This window comes from Mus musculus, chromosome 6, assembly GCF_000001635.26.
Source record: "Mus musculus strain C57BL/6J chromosome 6, GRCm38.p6 C57BL/6J".
In the NCBI taxonomy this organism is placed as follows: domain Eukaryota; kingdom Metazoa; phylum Chordata; class Mammalia; order Rodentia; family Muridae; genus Mus; species Mus musculus.
In genome coordinates, this window is record NC_000072.6 from 103,544,257 (window position 1) to 103,565,675 (window position 21,419).

The following is a 21,419-nucleotide window of genomic DNA, read 5'->3' on the forward strand; positions in this document are numbered from 1 at the left end:
AAAGGTCTTCCTTTCATGGTAAAGACTAAGAGTGTTTTTGTGCCATTATAAATGGACCACCTTCATAAAATGCAAAATATTTTCCTTAAAGAAAATAGAAGTTGGGTTTACAATTTGTGAACTGAAATAATGGGACTTAGATTCTGTAGTCAACCATCATAGCTTGTCATATCTTATACGTTACTTCTGTGAATTCAGCATTTTGAATTTATATTTCCTCATTTAATTTGTCTTAACAAAATAAGCACAGTTCTTTCTCTGTCAATTGTGAAATGTTCTATCATTGTGAAAATATTACAATAAAATTCAAGAGCTTGCCACAGTTTTCAGTTCTCTGGATAGTGTTTTTGCAGTTGAACTCTGTCCTAAATACCTTGCATGGCCAATGTCCTTATTAGGTTTATTGAGTTGTATGCTTAAGGACAAGTGCATGGTTTTGTAGACCCACAGGAGGTCCCAGATTTCTAAGTGTGTTTGTGATATCAACAGAGTTAGGGACTCCTTAACCAGATGATCACAACAGAGTTTCCTCTCACATTCATTTCACTACCTACCTTTACAGTGATAGACACCATGAAGTTACATTTGTGTATATTGGTTTGTACTTGCTAATAGATGTTAATTGTATTTCTGTGCTATAAGATATTTATTCTAACAAAAATATTCTTCACAACTAAAGGAGGAAAAAGAAAAAAAACAGAGTGGAAAGCTTAGGAATTTTTCTAATCAGAAAACAAGAGTACGTTGTTCTCCAGCAAAAGGGCTTGAGTTGATATCCATAGCACTCATGTAGTCATATGTGGCTGCATGTCCCTCCAATCCCAGGACAGTGGAAAAGCAGTCACAGTTAGATCTTTGTAGAGTGCTGGCTAGCTAATGTAGACAATGGTGATCTCTAGGATTACTGAAAAACTACACGTATAATTCATACTCACACACTACATACATACACCATGTACAAAACAGAGAGAAAGAGAGGGGGGAGAGGAGAGAGGACAAGAGAAAAGAATACAGAGATCTGATAACTTTCTTCTCACTTATTCTGAAGCATTAAAACTGTCTTAGAGATTTATTTCTCACAACTAGGCAGTTTTTATTACTTTTCTTTCTTTCCTCTTTTTAACAATGGCATCATTACTAAGGAGGACACTTCTGTCCCCTCTTTGCAGGTGCACAATGATATAGAGAAAAGGGATAGCCTAACTCATAGGTGAAATTAGTTTCAAAGTTTGAAAATTTGTTTTAAATTAAACATAGATCTAGTTCCTATTAAATGTTGACATCAATACCTAGAGAATTTGTGCAAATTGAATTATTCGTTTGGAAATAGGTGTGTAGATTTTGCCATCCCAAAATGAAATGCACTCTAAATGTGTTATATTCCTCAGCTATATATTCTCAATGTTCACCTTCCAATATAACCATCTCTTAATGAATATTTTCATGACATCCCTAACGAAGTTTTTACTTACATGCTAAAAATCTCCAACTTTCTTTACATTTCTGACTACTGTGTTCAAAGAGGATTAGGCAGGAGGAGAAGCAGCCAAGTAGAAGAGTGACAGCTGCTGCTGCTGTAGTTAGGCTTAGTATTGACACATCTATCTCTTTAGTATAGAGACAGTGTACATGCCTACACACAGGCACACTGAGCAGAGATGCTGAGGTTGGCACTCCCAGTCTTAACATCTGCAACTTGCTGTTAAGTACTATTTTGGTACTTTAAGGGACAAAGCTCTCTCTGTACACCATTCTTCTGTATGCTTTCTAGTGGAGAGGTTCATTTTGTTTCTCTGTGATGCTGTGAATTAAATCCAGGGCCTCATGAAAATACTAAGAAAATACAATACTAATGAGCTTCAATTCCACCAATTTCTTAGAACTTTGAGTTGGAGAATTATGATTTGTGAAAATGTCCACTAAAGTATTTTGAGAGTTATCAGTAAAAATTTACATGTTATATAATAGTTAATATTAATATGTATTTTATTGTATGACATTAAATAATTGGCACCATTTAGATAATATCAGTAGTTACAGCCTACTTAGCTTTTGAATGCATCACTATGTCTCTTCATAACAGTTTTAGACATATGTTTAAGCATTTGAGTTATTCATGCATAACTGATTAGCTACTTCGTTTCACAGTTTTCTAAGTTAGGTGTTTGCCCTTGAGCTATTTCTTACCACCAGCTTCCATGGGCCATTGAGAATGTGCATGATAATTGTCCTTATGTTAGATGCTCTCACTGTGTTACACAGTTTGCCTTTCGTAGGCAGTTGGTGGGAAGTAAAGCTGTCACTGGGAGATATTCCTTAGCTCCAGCTAAGAATGAACAATGAGGAACAACAGTTCAGAGAGTCAGTGACACACCTGAAGTATGTGGCTCGTAAGTACCATAATAGGTGCTTTTTGGATCACAGGACTACACAGAATTTTCTCTGCCTCTCCACTCTCTTCCAGATTAAAGATTCCTGGCTGAAAGCTATCAAAGAACTCTTTTTTTCCCATAAGGTAACTATTGAACTCAAGCCATCCCTAGGTCAGTTAGGTGCCTTCTATTCTCCCTTTTGTCATTCTCTCTCTCTCTCTCTCTCTCTCTCTCTCTCTCTCTCTCTCTCTCTCTCTCTCTTTCTCTCTGTGTGTGTGTGTGTGCACGTGCACACACGCACGCACGTGCATAAACCTTGAATATAATTCCTCAAATACTATCTTAAATTTGTTTGAAACATAGTCTCTGATTGTTCTAGGACATAAGGAAGCCAGGTTGGTTATCAGTGAGGCCAGGGATTTTTCTCCCGGTTTCTGCCTCCTCAGCTCTGGGGTTACAATTGTAAGCCACCATACCAAGCTTTCTAACAGAAGCTCTGGGATAGGGAACTCAGCTCCTCATACTTGTAAGTCTAGAATTTAACCAATTAAACTATCACCCCAGGTCCTTTTATTTCATTCTTAGTAAATCAGGACATCCAATATCATTGAAACTTTAATTGCTTCTGAGCCTATAAACTTGTCAAACTAGAATTATCTCTGACATATAAATCTGATCTTGTCATTTTCTACTAAAGCATACAATGGTCTTCTTTTAGGAGATGAAGGTTAATTACTTAAGCCTGATAACCAGGGCTGTCATTACAGCCCACCTAATCAGCTGCAACTCTCTTTATGATCTAGTCTCTGCCCTCTGTCACCCCATCAATACTCACACTCTTCTCACACTCCATATATCTTCTTTATATATCTGTTTCCTGCTCTCGTATGACTTTGAGCAGAATCTCTAGACTCCCGAGCCCAGTCCCAACTCTCAAATCAGAAGGCTTTGACTACCTTAGTTTCATAATTTTTTGCCATGACCTCCTATCCAAAGACTGTGCAGTAGGTAATGGGTGTTTTTAGTTTGTAGCATTTAGTTTTATGTAAAAAGAAGTGCATAATTAGTAAAGATGTATTTATTAAATTCAATCTATTCCTCCTTTTCTGTTTCCTTTCATAAGGAATAGTGCTTGCCAGTTGATAATTTTCTTCCAGTGTTATTTCCTGTGTAAATCCAGGTGTCTAGAATTCTTTCATTGCAAATGTTTAGCTTGAATTTTTCATCAAATCTGTGGTATTTTATTTCATCTTTAATATGATTATGACGCTTCTCTTAGTCCTTAATTTTCTTTGAAAATAACTTTGAAATACTTAACAGTTATACTATTATAGAATATTTAAGTTACTGCCAAAGTTTCTCTATTTTATTTATTTTTTTCCTCAATTCATATCTTTATTTTAGTTAATTTTCTTTATTCTTTAGTATAAAACATCTATGACTGGATTTCTCAAAGCAAGATTCTGACATTTCTTAATATTCATTGCTAGAAATATAATACTGTTTTCAAAGCTCTATGAGACTACCCAGACAACCAGTATTTCAAATATTGATCCCACCCTTTACACAGTTTATTAACTTGTACATGGTACCTCTATAGCTGATAGATTTTCAGATCTTTCCTGTTGACACCTACAGCAGACCTAGGATACATAGCTGCTAAACCCTGCTTGGCACCTGAAGATAGCCTATGGCTATTCATACTGAGAGGAACTTGGATGTTGTCACAAGACACCCAAGACCAAATTTTTGGAACAAAGGAGATTTATTTGCTCCAGAGGGACAATGTGCAGGGAACAAAAAAGAAAGCCAGGAGCTAGAAGATGAGAGAGAAGGGGAAAGGAAGAAGGGTGAGGGGGAATAGATATTTGCTCCTGAAAGACAAAGGACTGCATCTGGACAGAGAGATCTAGAAAAGGGGAAACCCATGCTAGCATGAGGTGCATAATTTAGGCATGTAGATCAGGGTAATCAAAAGGAGGATTTTGATTATTAGATTTCAATACTTTGACAGCTGAACCATGGTGGTCAGCCTCAGGGGAGGGGAGTGGCCAAATAAGGGAAGAGACCTTGATGACTATTATTTTAGCAAGAAAGAGGAGATGGGGGAAGGGCAAGGCCTGCCAGATCCATGTGTGCTATACTTGGGACCTGCCAGGGCCCCTTCACATGCTTCCTTGTACATTGTATGTAATTTTACAGTGGTATAAGATCTGTAGGGTGAAGGGACTCTGGCTAGCTCCAGCATGGTGAGCATTTTCTTTGAAAATAACTTTGAAATACTTAACAGTTATACTATTATCAAAAATTCAAGTTACTGCCAAAGTTTCTCTATTTTAAATTATAGTAGTAAGCATCCCTTTATATTGGTGGTTGAACATATACCAGTTCTTTATCTAAACTCAAAAGATTTAGTAAGCACCTTTTTACAATGGTGTTTGAACATAGATCAATAGTTTAACTTAATTTAGTTTTGTATGTACATATGGATGCAGTCACATGAACATTAAAAATAAAGGCAGAGCTTTCAGGTAGTGCGATAGGATGGAAAGTAGAGGAATGGAGACACATCAAGGTACTGCACAAGAGAAAGGGGCCCTCACTCTCGTCACTAGTCTCATACCTGATAAAAGTTGAGAATTTCAACAACGAACAAAAGTCAGTAAGAAGACTAAGTGCCTAGAGACAGCATTCTTTTAATTTGGAGGTGTTTTAGTTAAGGATGCTGGAAAGGCAACTGAACACACTTAAAGCCAGGGGGCCTTTGTGACCTTTCAGATCAACCTTATCTTCGTCTATGCTGTAAAGCTGTAATATTCTGACACTTTCACAAACAAGATTGGGAATTTTGTTTGCCATAAAGACATATGTCTTGACTACTTTGTGACCTGCCCACAGTAAGGATTTGAGTGACCTTTTTGATTTATGTTTTTCAACTTGTAATCCTGTATAATGGCCGTAAGTCAGAAATGATGCAATTTACCAATGATAACAAAAACAGAAAGAAATTTCTGAGAAAATTATAGTAATGTAACTACTTAACCCTTTTGACAATTTTCATTTTATTGTATAAACAGTTATATGTAATTGTGAATATATGTATACATATTGCACATAAATAACTGTTTATTTCACCAGATCTGTGTAATGAATATTCACTACTTTTGTAAAAAGACAAACAACCCACCCTTACATACTTTAACAAGTTGCCATCTCCAAATCTCTTCTGAATGAATTTCTGTGTAGAAAGTGAATTTCTCATTGATGGAATAGTGAAACCACAAAAGAATTTCTCACAATGTTCTGAGGCTCATTAGTGTGAAACACCTTAAGGAACTATCAAGACTTAAACCAAAGCAAGTGTTGATGCAGTTCGGTGGTCAGTCAGAGAGTTCTGAAACTCTGTCATATCTCAAAAGAGAATCGAAGATGTAGCTCTTGATTTCCTTTGAGGAACTGATATCTACAAATCACTCGGGTAAGGTTTGTGGGGACTGGCCAGAGGTTTGAAGGCTCTTAGGCAACTATTCAGACCACAGGAACAGGGGCAGGGGCTCAATCAAGAAATGGGGACTATTATCTTGTGATCAAGACTTCTTTTCTTTCGAAAACTATCTATTTTGCAGGACACAGGGCCTCACATTTAGGGGTGTGTCTTGACTATTACTCCAGACACATAGTACTTAGTAACATATACTTGGATGACTAAACAAGAGGCCCCTTGTATAGTGAATGCTTCAGGGATAGAATGTCTCCATAACAACCATGATAATTTCTTTGTATACTTAAATGTTACTGAGAGATCTCAGGCAGCTTTCATATATATTTCATATGTACAACTTTAATGAGCTGCAATTTACTTGGTTTCTGTAATCTAATCATGCTTAAAACTGTTTGTCACTAAGCCCACCGTCTGAACAAACAATACTCTAGCTTAAAAGTGCATGGGAAACTTCTATATTACCTTTCACAGTATTTCTAAAGAAATGTCTATGTAGCCATGGGCAATAGGTATCTTCTTTATAGTTTGGTTTTGGGTGTTTTTGTTTTGTTTTGTTTTCAACATTAAGTAAGAAATTTATAAAAAGAAGAACCTACCTGGTAGAGTTAGTCCTGCATCATTGTGTCATGTTACTATCAAAATTGGAGGCTGACACTTACCTTTTTTTATTCTCACTGCACCTTTGATTGTGGTTTATATTCAAATAGGTTGTGTCTATTTGCTTTCTGGAATGAAACAAATTTTAAGTTTATGTGGCAGACCTTTTTCTTCTTCTGTGGGCGGTTTCTTCTGTGCTGGTTTCTTGGTAACCAGCTTTTCTCCTGCAGACTTATTCAGCTTCTTGATATCCATAGGCTTCTTGTCGCAGTCCCTTTCTCTGCTGCAACCTGGTCCAATTTGGCTGTCAGCACAGCAGCTGCTGCTTCCAGGTTTTTCACCTGAAATTGGTGAAGAATGGTATTCCTTCACATGGTCCTTGGGTAAGAGTTCAGCTTCAACATGATTCTCTGGTTCTCCAGTGAATTTTTCTTCAATACTCTATGCTGAATCTTCTTGTGTGGTGCTCAGAGGGCTCTTTGGATCTCTGACCTTTTCAAGATTCTGTTAAGGTCTGTGTTCCTCATCTTGTACATGGGAAGGTTATAGTTACTTTTGGGGGAAGCAGCCTTAAGCTATGTGCCATTTGAATCATCTAACTTCTGGAAAGCACTTTCAGTCCAAATGCAGAGATGTCCTACATGCCCACCAGGAACAAGTTTCAAAACGTTCAGCTTGCATTCATTAAGCAGCATATTAGAGATGTTTCTGGAGGTCTTTAAGTACCATTATCTTCACTAGCAGTGACGCAGGGTCCCCTGCACTGTATCATCTGGTACTTTCTCATTTTGCCATTGAAACCTAATTTTCTGAGAGACATAGACATTTTTTGATGTTATTCCAGGCTTTAAGTTTCTTAATCAACTGAATAGCCTCCTTGGTCTTCTTGTAACCTTCGACTTTAATCTTCAAACACCAAAGATAGTTCTGGAAATTCCTCAATATGATGACATTTAGACATCACCAAAGCTGGTAATGTTGAGACACCCAGGGAAGAACAGATGGTAAAGTTCACAACACCTGGTTGAATAGGAGCTTTGAACACAGCTGGCAAAGTGACATTCTTGTCAGATAACTCCCCCTTTTTAGAGCACACTGATATTAGGGGATGGGCACAAGCCACGACTAGAAGAAAAGGCCTCCTGACACTTAACTCTTCTCAAAAAGATCTGGTTTGATCAGAGCTTAAAAAGTCCCACTTCACTACTATTAGAGGTTGATATCATACATGTGAGAATTGTGTATATATAAAACATAATGTATCTGTATAAATTAGTTTTGGAACAGCTAGGGCATATACCTTTTAATGGTCATTTTACTACTGGGGAAACTAGTGTCCAACTGACTCAGAAAATAATGTCATATCAGAGCTAGATCCAGTTTGAGACCTACAAGATTCTCTTTTCGATTTATTTTTAATATTAAAAATTGACATTTTCCATGCTGTGTTCAAAACCCTTTCAAACACAATTTCCTGTGATATGCACACTATCTTTAGTAGTTATGAGAAGACACACCATCTCTGACATCAGATTCCATGATGATTGAAGGATACTTCTCACTTGCTGTTTAGTCTGGTCATCTCTTTGAAATTAGAAATGGGAAGACAATAGGGGTGAAAAACCAAATGATTGAATATAGGTATAGTGATAATGAGCGAAGAGGTGGGAACTTTAGCTTCTTGGTGGAAGGCAGGAGCCTATGGAAGACTGAGGGAGAAAGAGCACACTCAGCAGAAACTGCCTAATGGTCAGATAATGCCACCCAATTGCCATTTCTGCTGACACTAGGTCTTTTGTGTCACATCTATAACCAACATCTACTTTTCATTTGATTAAATCTTTTCTGTGGGGAAAAGATTCAGGTAGAAATGTCTGGTTATACCTGCTAGCTGCTTTCTTAACAAATTTAATTTTCCTTGACAGTAATTGTGATGGTTTGAATAGGAATGGCCCACGTGGGCTTACATATTTGAGTGCTTAGTCACCAGAGAGCAACAATATTTGAATGGATTAGAAGGATTAGGAGGTATAGCCTTGTTGGAGGAACTGTGTCAGGGAGGATAGTCATTGAGGTTACTAAAGCCCATGCAGGCTCTCTCTCTCTCTCTCTCTCTCTCTCTCTCTCTCTCTCTCTCTCTCTCTCTCTCTCTGACTTGCCCGCTCTCAATTGCTCTCCCTCCCTTCCTCCCTTCTTCCCTTTCCCTCCCTCCCTCCCTTCCTCTGTCATTCTGTCTATTGATAAGGATGTAGTTCTCAGCTATTCATTCAGTGCATGCCTTCATGTCATCATGCATCATGAAGATAATGGTTTAAACTCCTGCAATTAAAGCAAGCTCCAAATTAAATACCCTTTTTTACAAGAGTTATCTTGGTCATGGTGTCTTTTCATAGTAATAGTACAATGAATAAGACCTCTATGGAAGAGTTAGAAGAGTTAGAGGGGGCATTGAAGGAAATGAAGGGGATGGCAACCACATAGCAAGAACAACAGTATCAACTAACTCAGACCCCACAGAGCTCCAGAGACTGAGCCACCAACCAAAGGGCATATATGGGCTGGTTCGAGGCCCCTAGCACTTATGTAGCAGAAGACTGCCTTGTCTGGCCTCAGTGGGAGAGGATAAGCCTAATCTTGTAGAGACTTGATGGGGCAGGGAAAGGGCATACCATGGGCGGGGAGCAGCCTCTCAGAGGCAAAGGGGAGAGGTTATGGGGTGAAGAAATCTGGGAGGAGAACGGAGGCAACATTTGGCATGTAAATAACTAAAATAATTAATTTTAAAAAAGACAATAATTTTCCTTTACAGTTTTATTTTTAGTTTTGAAAATACTAGTCTTTCCAGAGAGAATCCTGAGTTTGCTGAGATCTAAAATTTCTGGAACGTACTCTGGGATGGGATATTTTGTTCTTTTATAATGGCCAACAGTAGACTTTAATGTTACCTGATTTTGATAATTATGAATACCTTCTCCAGGATGCTATGGTAAATCTAAATGTTCCATTGAAGCCTGCAGGCTCAGAGTCTGCTCTAAAACAGCAGTGTTCCACAATGGTGAACTCTTGCTTTTCTAAGGAGTTTTGTCATAGCCACATATGATTGAAAAGAAAGTGAGGAGTGAGGCAATTTCCAAAGTGACACAGATAGATATTGGGCTTAGCTACTGACTGTGCATTGCATGCTGGAGTTAGATTAATCCCTCAGATAACTAAGTGTTACTGATTCAATTGGTCCCACTCAGTACCTTCCAGGATGATGTTTATTGGGATAGTCATGGGTATAAGAAAATCCCTTTGTTCCCCAGAGTATTATTGAGAGATAGATATGAAATAAATATACATAGTACTGTCTTTGAATATAGTATGAATGTGCTAGGCAATAGTATATTTCAATGTCTCTGGGACTTATTTTCTTTCATAGTCTGTTATAGTAATAGAATTAGAATTCTATTGTATGTAATTTTGTTTCCGGTTTTGTTTCTGATGGTTAAAGTTTCTTCCAAGTTTCAAAAGGCTCAGACTGTGCAAGCAGAGTTTTATTTTCCACCTCTATATTTTTCTATGTATTCATCTTTCTACAGTAAAAATAAAATAATAATGTTCTTCACCTTCTCCACAGGCCTCTGTTAGATTTATCACTGAAGGGCCCATAAGTTGTCAAATTCACTATGTGGCAAATAGTCAGTTGCCTCTTGTTGCCTATTTCACTTCCATTAACAGAGAACATTTCCCCTCCAATTCATCCCATCTGGGGCCAAAACCAACCAGAAGTGCAGAAAACACACACACACACAAAACACAAAAACAAAAACCCATAAATTTAATACAGTTAAAATTCTCTGTGGATCAAGATTCTGAGGTCCACATTGCGTTTTAGTTTGTTTCCTCTTTGTTTAAAACAGCCATTTAGGGGTAGTTCTAATTACAGAACTAGAAACAAAGCTCATTAGAACTCAGGACTTGACCTGAACCGTTCTTTGCTGATTTATCTATATTATCGAATGTATGTCTTAAAACACAATGAGAGAGAGTCATCTTGTGGTAAGGTCCTTTTCCCAGAAAGCTTAATATATTTCATATAAATGATACAGTATTGGCAGACAGTCTAGTACAGTAATGGCAGAGGCTTTGGAGCTTTTTGCACTGGGTGCCAGGTCAGGCTTTGATACTCATATATGGTAACTTGTTCCTCTGATTATCTATAGACATTTGGTCACAGCTATCTAGTTTTGTATATAGTTATCATAGGTGAAATAATATATAAATTCCTCAACACAATGTCCAACACTGTTCTGTTGTTTGTTTTTGTTTGTTTGTTTTGTTTTTTGTTTGCTTGTTTTGTTTTTGTTTTGTTTTGTTTTTTGTTCACTTGATACAAACTAGAGTTATCTGGAGAGAGGAATCCCAATTGAGACTATGCCTCCATCACTTGTCTGCAGGCAAGTGTATGGAAAATTTCCTTGATTGATGATTGATGTGGGAGGGCCCAGCCCACGGTGGGTGGTGCTACCCCTGGGCAGATGGTCATGGCGTATATAAGAAGACAACTTGTACCAGTCAAGGAAAGCAAGAGGATAAGCAGCACTCTTCTTTTCCTCCATGGTTTTTTTTTCCCTACACTTTCTAGTTTCACGTTTTTTCTCTGATTTTTCTCAGGAAGGACTGTAAGCTATTAGGTGAAATCATCCTTTTCTTTACAACTTGTTTTAGGTCATGGTGTTTTTTTGTTTTTTGTTTTGTTTTGTTTGTTTTTTCACACCAGTAGAAATCTAACTAAGAAAAGCATGCGCTATACTTTAGGTTGACACTTTGAAAGTTAAGTTTTAGTGAACAAATTCTCAAAAAGTAATGAGAAATAGGAATAATATTTTGAAGTTCTGCTTTGGGGCTATTTTTTAGGAAAAAAAATCAACATTGTCGTATTGTATATAAAAAGTTGGCCCTATATATATTTCATAACTAACATTCATTGTTGAATGTTGATTGTCCTTTTGCCACCTCTCCCTTTTGGTTTATAATTCATTGTGCATCTTTTTTTTTTCCTAGTCTTATCAACCAATTTCCGCTGTGGCCTCATTCACTCATTTTACCTCATTTACTGTGAACTCATGTTCCAGTCCCTATTTCATACACCATATAACATTTCACTTTCTAAAATATATAGTCACTTAACAACCTTGTATTGAACATCTGACACACAGTTTGAGTATGGAAGAGCTCATTCCTGCCAGGTAAATGTCTACTAATGATAGGAAAAGAGATGTTTTCAATCCTAACGTCTTAAGTTTATTGACTCAATATTGACTAAAGCTGAGATCTGTCAGCTTTCTCACTAATGATTATTTTTTTAAACCACCAGTGTAGGCCAATTGATATTAAGCAGATTTTCATCAAAGAAGAAAAAAAGGAAGCACTCTCCATTATAAACACACTCATTTATAAGAGGCATTTTCATTTCGTGTACAAGTTTTAAAAAATTGATAAGTGGCAGTTTGATAGCCTCTGAACTTAGCTACTAGAGCACCGAAAGGTACTGAAGGTACTAAGGTAATTCTTTCTTCCTGAACTTTTTTTTTCTTTAAAGATTTTAAAATTCATTTTATGTATATGAGTACACTGTTGCTGTCTTCAGACACACCAGAAGAGGACATCAGATTCCATTACAGATGATTGTGAGCCACTATGTGGTTGCTTGGAATTGAACTCCAAAGCTCTAGAAGAGCAGCCAGTGCTCTTAACTACTCATCCATCTCTTCAGTCCCTTTTTCTCTGGTATTAAGGAACTCATAAACATGCCAAAATTTTTATAAAGAAGCTCTTTTCTCTCCTTGTGGAACCAATGCATGCAGCATCTCACATGTATGACTTACCCAGGAATTCTCAAGGTTCACATGCAGTTGCCATCTGGATATCATATGGTTTCTTCTTGGTTAAGTTTGAGCAGAGGATCTTACCATGTAGGAAACTAGAGAGGCTGAGAAGATGGTCTGCCTTGGCATAAAGTGAGGATATAGAGAATGGTGCTACTCTGGCCCTTTCAGTTCATTAAGCACTTTCTATATCACTGCTGGGCTAAGCCAAGTTGAACACTTTAAACCTCTGCTTCAAGAATTACTTTATGGTTTCCTGTTTGCCGATGAAATAATTAGAAGTCCGTATCACTAGTGTACGTTCAGACAGTCAGAATGTACACACTAGCTATAATTTTAGCCCTTCTTTATTTTGTTTTGTTCTCTGCCTCTCTTGATAGATCCTATCCTTTCCTGTTCTGTGTGAGTAAGACATTCACACCCAGCCTTGTCACATTAAGGAACTGTGTAGTGTCACTCACCATTAAGTACATGCATAGCTTGCATGCATTCAGTTGTGAGCTCATCCCACCCATATTTAGCCATGCAGGGACACTAAGATTGCAACAATCATTAGGACATGCTAGTTTGTTAAAAGCTTAGTGTAGACCCTAACAGAAATATCTGTGGCTCCTCATTTTACTTTGTCAAGGATGGGGTTATGATTTATATGGGTTTTACTGTAACATAGTCATCGAGGATAAACTTACCTTGAAAAAAATTTAGGAAGACCTAAATGTTTAAAAGTGACAGATCTCTAAGGGTTTCTTGTGCAGCCAACGTTTCCTCCAGCACCGGGAAAGATCACGTTGTTATCTTGCTGAGCACATAAAAACCTCCTGGGGTTGCTTACTGCATTGTGTGAAAAATACTATGTGCAGATGCGAGACAGCCTCTCCTTGCAAGAGGTTGTCTGGGCCAGAGATGAACTAATTCAGAGTTTCTGCATTTTCTTGGAATAGACATGTTAGTTCCAAAGAGACACATCACATTTACTTCTTACTCCCTTTGTTCTCAAGATAGTCCTTTTTCCCTCTCCAGTATAATTTCTCATTTGTTGTATTTTCTTTTTTGTAGATTGAAATTTAACTAGATTGTAGTGCCTGAATTATAGTTTCTTATTATGTAAAGAAGCAACTAAATGATCAAATTGTCTTATACTTCTAGCTTATCAGTCAGTCTTCAGTATCCCTTTCAATGCTCCTTCTTAGTTTTTGTTCTTACAATTATTTATATCTCCTAAGTAGAAAAGTCTTAGGGATGTTTGAAATAAAACTGTTTTTTTTTCAATAGTAATGAAGTGATAAGACATTAGTACCGAGTAACAACAGGAGTAGGGTAGAGGGTAAGGATTTCTAGACTAAATTAGTTTAAAAGATCACATATTCAATTAAATGGAATAACAGCAAACTTGGAAAGGTATTTTATTAGATTATAATGGTATCATCTACGTGTGTGTCTATCTGCATTAGGACACTGTTGGACCACATACATCCTATACACACACACACACACACACACACACACACACACACACACACACACACATGCAGAGAGAGAGAGGGAGAGAGAGAGAGATTAGATTACACATGATTAGTGAGGATCTTTCTCACCAAAGTTGAATGAAGCAGACGAGAGCTCAGCAGGCTAAGGCAGCCTCTGTGAGCATACAAATAAGTCTGATCAGCAGCTACAGTAGCAAGAGACTCCCCACTTGATGCCAAATAACTCTTCAAAAATCCAAGTAAGAATGTCATCACAGAATCTGATCTCTATTGTCATGCGTGTTCTTGACAGTGGTGAGAAATGGAGACCTGTTAGGACCCATGTAATGCTGATTATATGACATGAATGGTTTTTGCAGGGTCTCACAATGACAGAATATTTGAACAGTAGAAGTTGGACCCCAACTGTGTAATACACTGACTATACAGCATCCTTATCACTTGAATTATAAAAGCATATTGAATCTAAGATTATTTAGCTTCAGCCTTGAATAGGAAACAGGTGAATCAGAAAGCCTCACTCAAAATCAATCCGTGCCAACACTGCAGGAATTCTCCCCACTGAAAGATTATTTGTAACCCTTAGGATACTGAACAGCACAGAATGACTTCAGTCTGTGTATTTCCCTAGTTAAGTAAACATTGTTGGTTTGCCTCCAGAAGCCAATAAATCCCAGTGTGCTCTAGTGGTGTGTGTACCACTCACAGACTGGTTGGGAGCCACATAAAGTGCTGTTTTGTGCATTGTTAGTTTCCCATAAGCGATTCTATTTGCTATAATCAAGCAAAAAACAATGGCTTCAGAAACGGGCCTAATGGGATTGAAAGGAAATTACTAAACAAAGGTGTAAAGGGCACAGTCTGTGCAGTGTGTCCCTTGCTCAATTGCTCAGCAGTAGGGACTTTCTTTTACTTGCTAGCATGGAATTTTTCTTCCCAGTGTACTGGTGTGAGCTTCTCTCCGGAGGCATCGCAATCTGTTTAGAGCTTCTTGGCAACAGCTTTTGGATTCAGGCCAATGTGATTGCCTGCAAATGCTGCAAGAGAGGAAGGTTACTTGCCGATATATATTTAAAACCATCTTTACTTTCCTTTAGTGCCAAAGAAGTTACACTTTTATAAATCTCCTTAATTAGCAACTTCAGCCAGATTGCTTTCGGGTTACTAGATGCTATTTAGCCAGTGTGAGTGATGCTTATTAGAGTTTTGATAACAGATATATATATAATCTAGTTAGCTTCTTACATTTACTGTTTGGTGCCTGAGAGAAAAACTAAGGTCATCAAAGGTGTATTCATGGGCCTGAATTAGAAAACAGGCCTATGGATGCTCTCCTATAGTCTTAGTGCCAAGCCTCAAACGGTCTGGGAATTAACAAGGAAAGGCTTTGTATATTGATTGAAATACATCCTTCATTTCCCGTTGATTTGTTACAAGATGGGAGCTTGGCATGAACTGCTGTGGGTAGGAAATGGCCTTTTGAATTGAAGGCCATGTTGTCTCTAATTTGATGGATGTCTGTTTTTGGAGTGCTTTTTAATAGAACTCTCCTCATTTTACTGGCATTGTGTCATTTAGAGGCATTGGTCACAGCCTCAGACCAATTGGCTCTCATGCACAACAGTTTGTAGAGGACAGGCAGGGATGAAGTCTGACAAATTGTGGTTTGTTCCAGAATACCGTAATCTGTGAGGGCAGGTACTTCCATAATGCTTACTGTGTGAAGTGTGATTACATGACTGTTTCATGTCTGCCCTTTTGACTTCTGATGTTCTGAGATATAGTCCCAGAATTTCAAGCATCAGAGCAATGCTAGTGAGTTTTTACACCGTGGATTGTTTTTCATGCAAATTGGGAGGAAGAGTCAAATTAGTATGTTTGATAAAATAATGAAAAAAGTTAACTTAAAAGTTTCTCTATACCAGGAAATTATCTCTCAAACTGCTATTTTGGTCAATCTCTAGGTGTTATAGACTGCAGGCAATGATTCTACCTTGATAATCCAGGCAGACCACCGTGGATCAAAAATTCCTGGTAAGAGTATTTGCCTTAATCAGTTTCTTTATGCATTTGTACTGTGTTTAATCATCAAATTACAAAACTACACAGGTGTAGACAGAGGAAGTTACAAGGGATAAGAAAATGTCACAGAAATTGGATATTCAGTATTCTTAAGGGCATTATCAGGTTTATAATAGTGTGTGTGTGTGTGTGTGTGTGTGTGTGTGTGTATAAGAGAGTATATATATATGTATCTAAGTGTATGTATGTGCGTGTATGCATATTCAGCTGTGTGTGTTTATGCCTATGTGTGTGACTTTGCATGAATGTATGCGTGTGTGTTACATTAAAATGTTATCATTTTTTTAAGAGTAAAACTCTTCCCTTGAAGTTATTTTTCTTGTTCACTGACCTCTTGGCATATTTGAAAATTACATCTTAACCATATTTATCTAGATGTCATTTTTTAATGGGAAAATGAATTTGGCTCCTGGGTTCTGAGAAGGTTAACTTCTTAGGAGGCTGATGCTTTATGTAAGAAAATCTTATATTTTCAGGGGTCAAAGAGAGCTTTCCCCTCTGTGGTCTGGAGGGAGTTTGAACTGTCCCTGGGATTTGGATAAATGTGAAATCTGATACTTCAATTGGTATTTTATTGAATTGTTACAATTCTAAGATGTATGATACCCAATGTCTAAGAATTTGAAAGTCATCAAGTCTGTTTTGAAGGTCTAGACACACAGTGATGTTCTTCCAAGGAAACTGTGTTTAAATCTATATTTTCAAATTTTTATTACTGGAAAAGCAGTTGTAATTACATGTAGTTATAGCATATGGACTGTGATTACGCTGTATATATAGTACATATTATATATAGTATGTATTCACATGATAAATCTGACTGTTTCAATCATGTTTCTCAATGTTATGCTTGGTCTGTAGTATCGTGCTCCATTCAGAAAAAAACGTCAAGAATTAAGGGTAATTCTTGGTTTTCAACGGAGCTATTTGAAAATATATTTTTCAATCTAAAAAGAGTTTTTTATACTCTAAGAATCCATTTTGTCAGTGACAGAAAATGACACCTGAAAAAATATGGTATTATTTGATGTGTGAAGAACTTTTTGGCATATAAATTATAAATGGGATCCTGATGATACAACATGCAGACAGACATGACACCTTGACTTTGAGGTGCTGTTAGCATTCTTTAAGTTTTAGTAACCTCTAGAGGCTTTCTACATGAAGTCGGAGCTATTCCAGGAATTAGCATTTGAGGACACTGTGTGTGTACTTTGGAAACCACTTGGCCTCTTTGTGTCTCAGTGCAGTTGCTGTTCCCTCTGTATTTGTGTCTTCCATTTGAAACCTCTCTGCACACAGGCATGTTAAGTCCAGTTAATCTTCATGTCTATTAGAAGATCATAAAGCATATGCAGTATCTTTTAATACCCTGGGGGAAAAGTCCTCCGGAAATCTGATTGCTTAGGTCTTTTGAAAATAGAGTTTATTAAGTGTGTGTGTTATTCTATTAAAGCCCTTTTATGGCTTTACTTGTAATAAATTTCTAGTTTGTAAGATACCTAGGTACGTCTTCTCAGAAATTAAAGGATCACATATAACACCCAGGGGAGAAGACACATAATTCAGCGGTAAAGTAGATGCCCAGAATGCACAATGCCTTGAGTTTAGAACAATAACAAAATATCCCATTTAAACTATACAAAACCCCAAATAAAATTTAAAAACATCCCAGTAAATTGTCAGATAAATAACAACAAAAGGGAAATATATCACCATATGATAGGAAGCCTAATTTTCATTGTGTCAGAATGATATATAATTAATATCTATATCTGTTACCATCATGAAAATGGATACAAATCTGTGAAATACACTAATACTCAAATCATTATTTAATTCTATAAAATATGCTTCCTTTTTTCACTATTCATTGTGATGCTGGAGAGTTTAGCCTTGTAATTTCTAGGAGAACTTTGGGGGATCATGGTCTTAAAATAAACACACACACACACACACACACATACACACACACACACACATACACACACACATACACTTTAATTCTTTTTTTTAAACTTTTGTGTAGAGATTTCTCCCTTGCTAAAGAACCTCTTCAAGAACACTTTTTAAGAGAATAATGCTCTGGTAGAAATGAATACTAATTTTGCCCTTATATTTTCAAAACCAAAATTTGTCTGCATTTACTAACTGCGAAATTTGTAAGTGTTGATTTTTTGAGATTTTTTTTTTGAGATTAACTCTGTGCCTGTGAGATGCATGCATGCTTGCTCTTACATGTCACTCATTGCTGTACCAGTCTAATTTATCTGAAGCTTATTGCCCATGCATCTTAGCCGGCAGCTTTAGTAGGTGGATGACAGAGAAGATGGTTTTGTTGTAGGATTTCATGGTAATACATGGAGCAGAAGGTCACCTTGAGGCACATGCCCAGACTGGCTGATAGTGCTTATCTCTCTCCACTGCTCTTCCTACTGATTTATGGATTTTGTTGTGTTCTTGTATATCAAAGCCTCAGCTCCATGCCTTCCCAGAACAGAGGAAAGAGTAATACTTACATCCAACTTTAATAACATGCTATCATGTGGAAGATGATTACAGCTACCTTTCTTAGTTTGCTTGTGAAGATTTTATAAAAAATATTCGTTATTTTGCACTGATTGTCCAAGTCCACTGGCAGAAACTACTGACATGCTTACATGAGCTAGGCCCATGTCCTCTAAGGATGATAGAATAGTTAAACTCTCTATTGTAACAGGTTTTTTCTCAGTACAAGCTCCAAGTAGGGCAGAGATGTAGCTTGCTTGATCTTGCTTCCATCTAATTTCCATAATTATTATTAAGAACAGAACCTGGGGGTACACCACACTCTATGAAAGTAGGGAGTAGGAAGAAGAGGAGGGAACGGAGAAATGAAGACTGGAAAGATTCTCATTATGGATGGCCCTTTGCACACCTGTGCTGAGAGATTCCTGGACTGCTTCTCTAGATCCTGCAATCTCCTTGGCAATCTTGCCAAGGCTTACCAATTCTATTTCAACATGGGAGGTGATAAGTGTTAATGCTTTCTAATCCATCTGCCCCTGATAGCCCCAGCACAGCCAAGTGGCTCCTGTTTTTGTTCCTGGCATTGGCTTTAGCTCATTCCCATTAGAACTGCTAGAAAATAAAAGTGTAAGTTCCTGTCCATGCATATTATACAAAGCCAAATTCTCCTTTCAAGAAGTTCTGCTTGGAAGCCAAGTAAAATGGATCTCCTTGGAAAGAACTTCCCTTCTGTTGAATAATTAAGTGGAGTTTTTGAGCATCTTCTGAGATGGGGTATGCGAAGGTGATAGAAGGCTCCATCAGTACTAGAATGTTGTGCATAAATAATTAATGTGTCCTATTTCATGGTGCTGACAGTAAACAGTATCCGTTTCCTTTCCAGTGATATGAATGTGTCAGAAGAGTGTGGAGCTGTAATCACTTCTATCCATATTTGATGTTTATACCTTTTAAATATTTATGAGCTGTTATCTTGCTTTATTGTTATTTAAACTCTCCAGGGGCATGCAGAGAAGCCTTGCATTTCTTCCTTAGCCTAGCACTCTGCTTCCTTCCTTACTCTCTTGGCTCCTCCTTGGATTACCTAAATTTGCATATGTAATTCTGGTCCTGAGGTGCCAAAAATCCATTTGCTTCCTCTGGAGTTTTTCTGATGTTGGTTTTACCAAAAATCACATACACTTGTACAAATACATGTGATTTCCAACGCATAAAAATTCAGCAAGGGCTCTGAAGAGCAGCTGAAATACACAAACATACTGATACGATGCTACAGGTAGATCTTATGTCCCTAGGAAAATGGGATTCCAAAATCAAAATATTGCAGAGTAAGAACTGCTTGATAAATTATATTATAAAGCTTTACTTACATGATCATATTGCAAAGCTTTGTGGGGGGTTATTGTCATTATGTGTTTTTTTTCTTATACACATGTGAATGTTAATATCTATATGCATTTTATATGTAAAATTTTAATATTTGGATATGTGTAAACATGGGTGAGGTCATCCAAAATCAAGGTATTGGACAGATCCATCATTTCCAGAGATTTTTTCTGGGCTCCTTTGTTTTTTCTGGTTTTAATATTTTAAGCGGGGCGGTGGTGGTGCACACCTTTAATCCCAGTACTTGGGAGTCAGAGGCAGGCAGATTTCTGAGTTCGAGGCCAGCCTGGTCTATAGAGTGAGTTCCAGGACAGCCAGGGCTACACAGAGAAAGAAACCCTGTCTCGGAAAAAAAAATTTTTTTAATAGGCTAGGTTCTTCTTTCATAGGCATTTTTTAGGTTTCATTGCTTTCACATTTTTAGCAAGTTCAGAAAGAGTATTTGTCTACAAAAGCAAAAATAATTGCTACTGCACTGCAGAGAAAGAAGTGAAAAAGATGACCTTTAAAAAGATAGCAGAATACGGCAAAATGTGTGCGATCATCTTAATAATAACTCTTTTGATCTTACATTTATATATAAATGAATTATTTAAATAGCAGAGCAGTGCCTAGGATAAATAAAATATCCATGAAAACACATATTACCACCAAACAAATGACTTCAAGCAAAATCAAATTGAAGGAGAAAATTGTGTTTCCTCCAACAAAACGCTGGTTTTGCCCTAAGGCATTTGTGTTGAGGAAAAAGACCATGTATAACATAGACACAAATCATACACATCTTCCCCCAAACAGCAGGTTTTATTGGATTGCACACATGTGCGAGCTACTTGAGGCCTCCAGGAAAGAAGCTCAGCAATAAAATACATCACGACTATTGCCACCGAGCTAGGCAGGATGGGAGCAGACACATCAGAGAGCCTCGTGATGAAGTAGAGCATTAAGAAGCAAATCAAAGTCTCTGATCAAAGCCTAATTTAGCCTGTCATAAGTGATCCTGCCGTGGAAAGAAGCCTCACACACAAAGATCAAAGATTAGGATCCGCACATATAACACAGCACCCCTGCCCTATGGGGAGGGGGGAAAGGTAGACAGAAGAAGGAAAAAGAAGTCATACATCAAAGCTCTCTAGGACCACAGTGTGATATAATCTCCTCCTTTTAAGGATAGCACACAGAATTAGAAAAGTGGAAATGATTTTTACAATGTGCTTGAGTCCCCCAATTTGAAACTGTGAGAAGCTGGTGCGGTTGGCTCAGCTATCTTGTTTGCAAACACATATTAGGCAGTGCTTGTCACCGTGGTAATGTTTCTGTATTTGTAGTCCTCGCTTGCATATATTAAGAATCTTCTCACAACTGCAAACAACAGGTACATAATTTTCTACTTGAGAGACTATTAATTGACTTTCTATTGAGTCAGTAACTCTAGCCCATGCTAATATGATAATTGTTCTTTTTTTTTTTTAAAGCAAGCTATTTCAAACTTTGTACAATTCTTTTGTTCTTTTCTGTATTAACTGAGTACAGCCCACTCTTGATCTGTGTCTATATACTTCATGGGAGTAGAGACATGTTTCCCTGTACTCTGATTATGTGTGCCTGTGTTTGGAAA

At 37.4% G+C, this 21,419-nt stretch overlaps 1 protein-coding gene and 1 pseudogene across 15 annotated transcripts in view; one reads left to right on the forward strand and one right to left on the reverse strand.

Moving 5' to 3' along the window:
• The window catches only part of Chl1 (cell adhesion molecule L1-like), a 222,455-nt gene that overhangs the window by 33,673 nt on the left and 167,363 nt on the right, over window positions 1-21,419 (forward strand). For 8 of the 15 annotated variants that reach the window (XM_006505473.3, XM_006505467.3, XM_017321377.2 and 5 more), the window contains exon 2: window positions 15,790-15,859. The exons of the other annotated variants lie outside the window; for them this stretch is intronic. The gene's annotated coding sequence lies outside the window, so the exon portion shown is untranslated. The remainder of the gene's footprint in view (window positions 1-15,789; window positions 15,860-21,419) is intronic. 15 annotated transcript variants of the gene reach the window in all.
• Gm7946 (predicted gene 7946) lies at window positions 6,637-7,594 on the reverse strand (annotated as a pseudogene).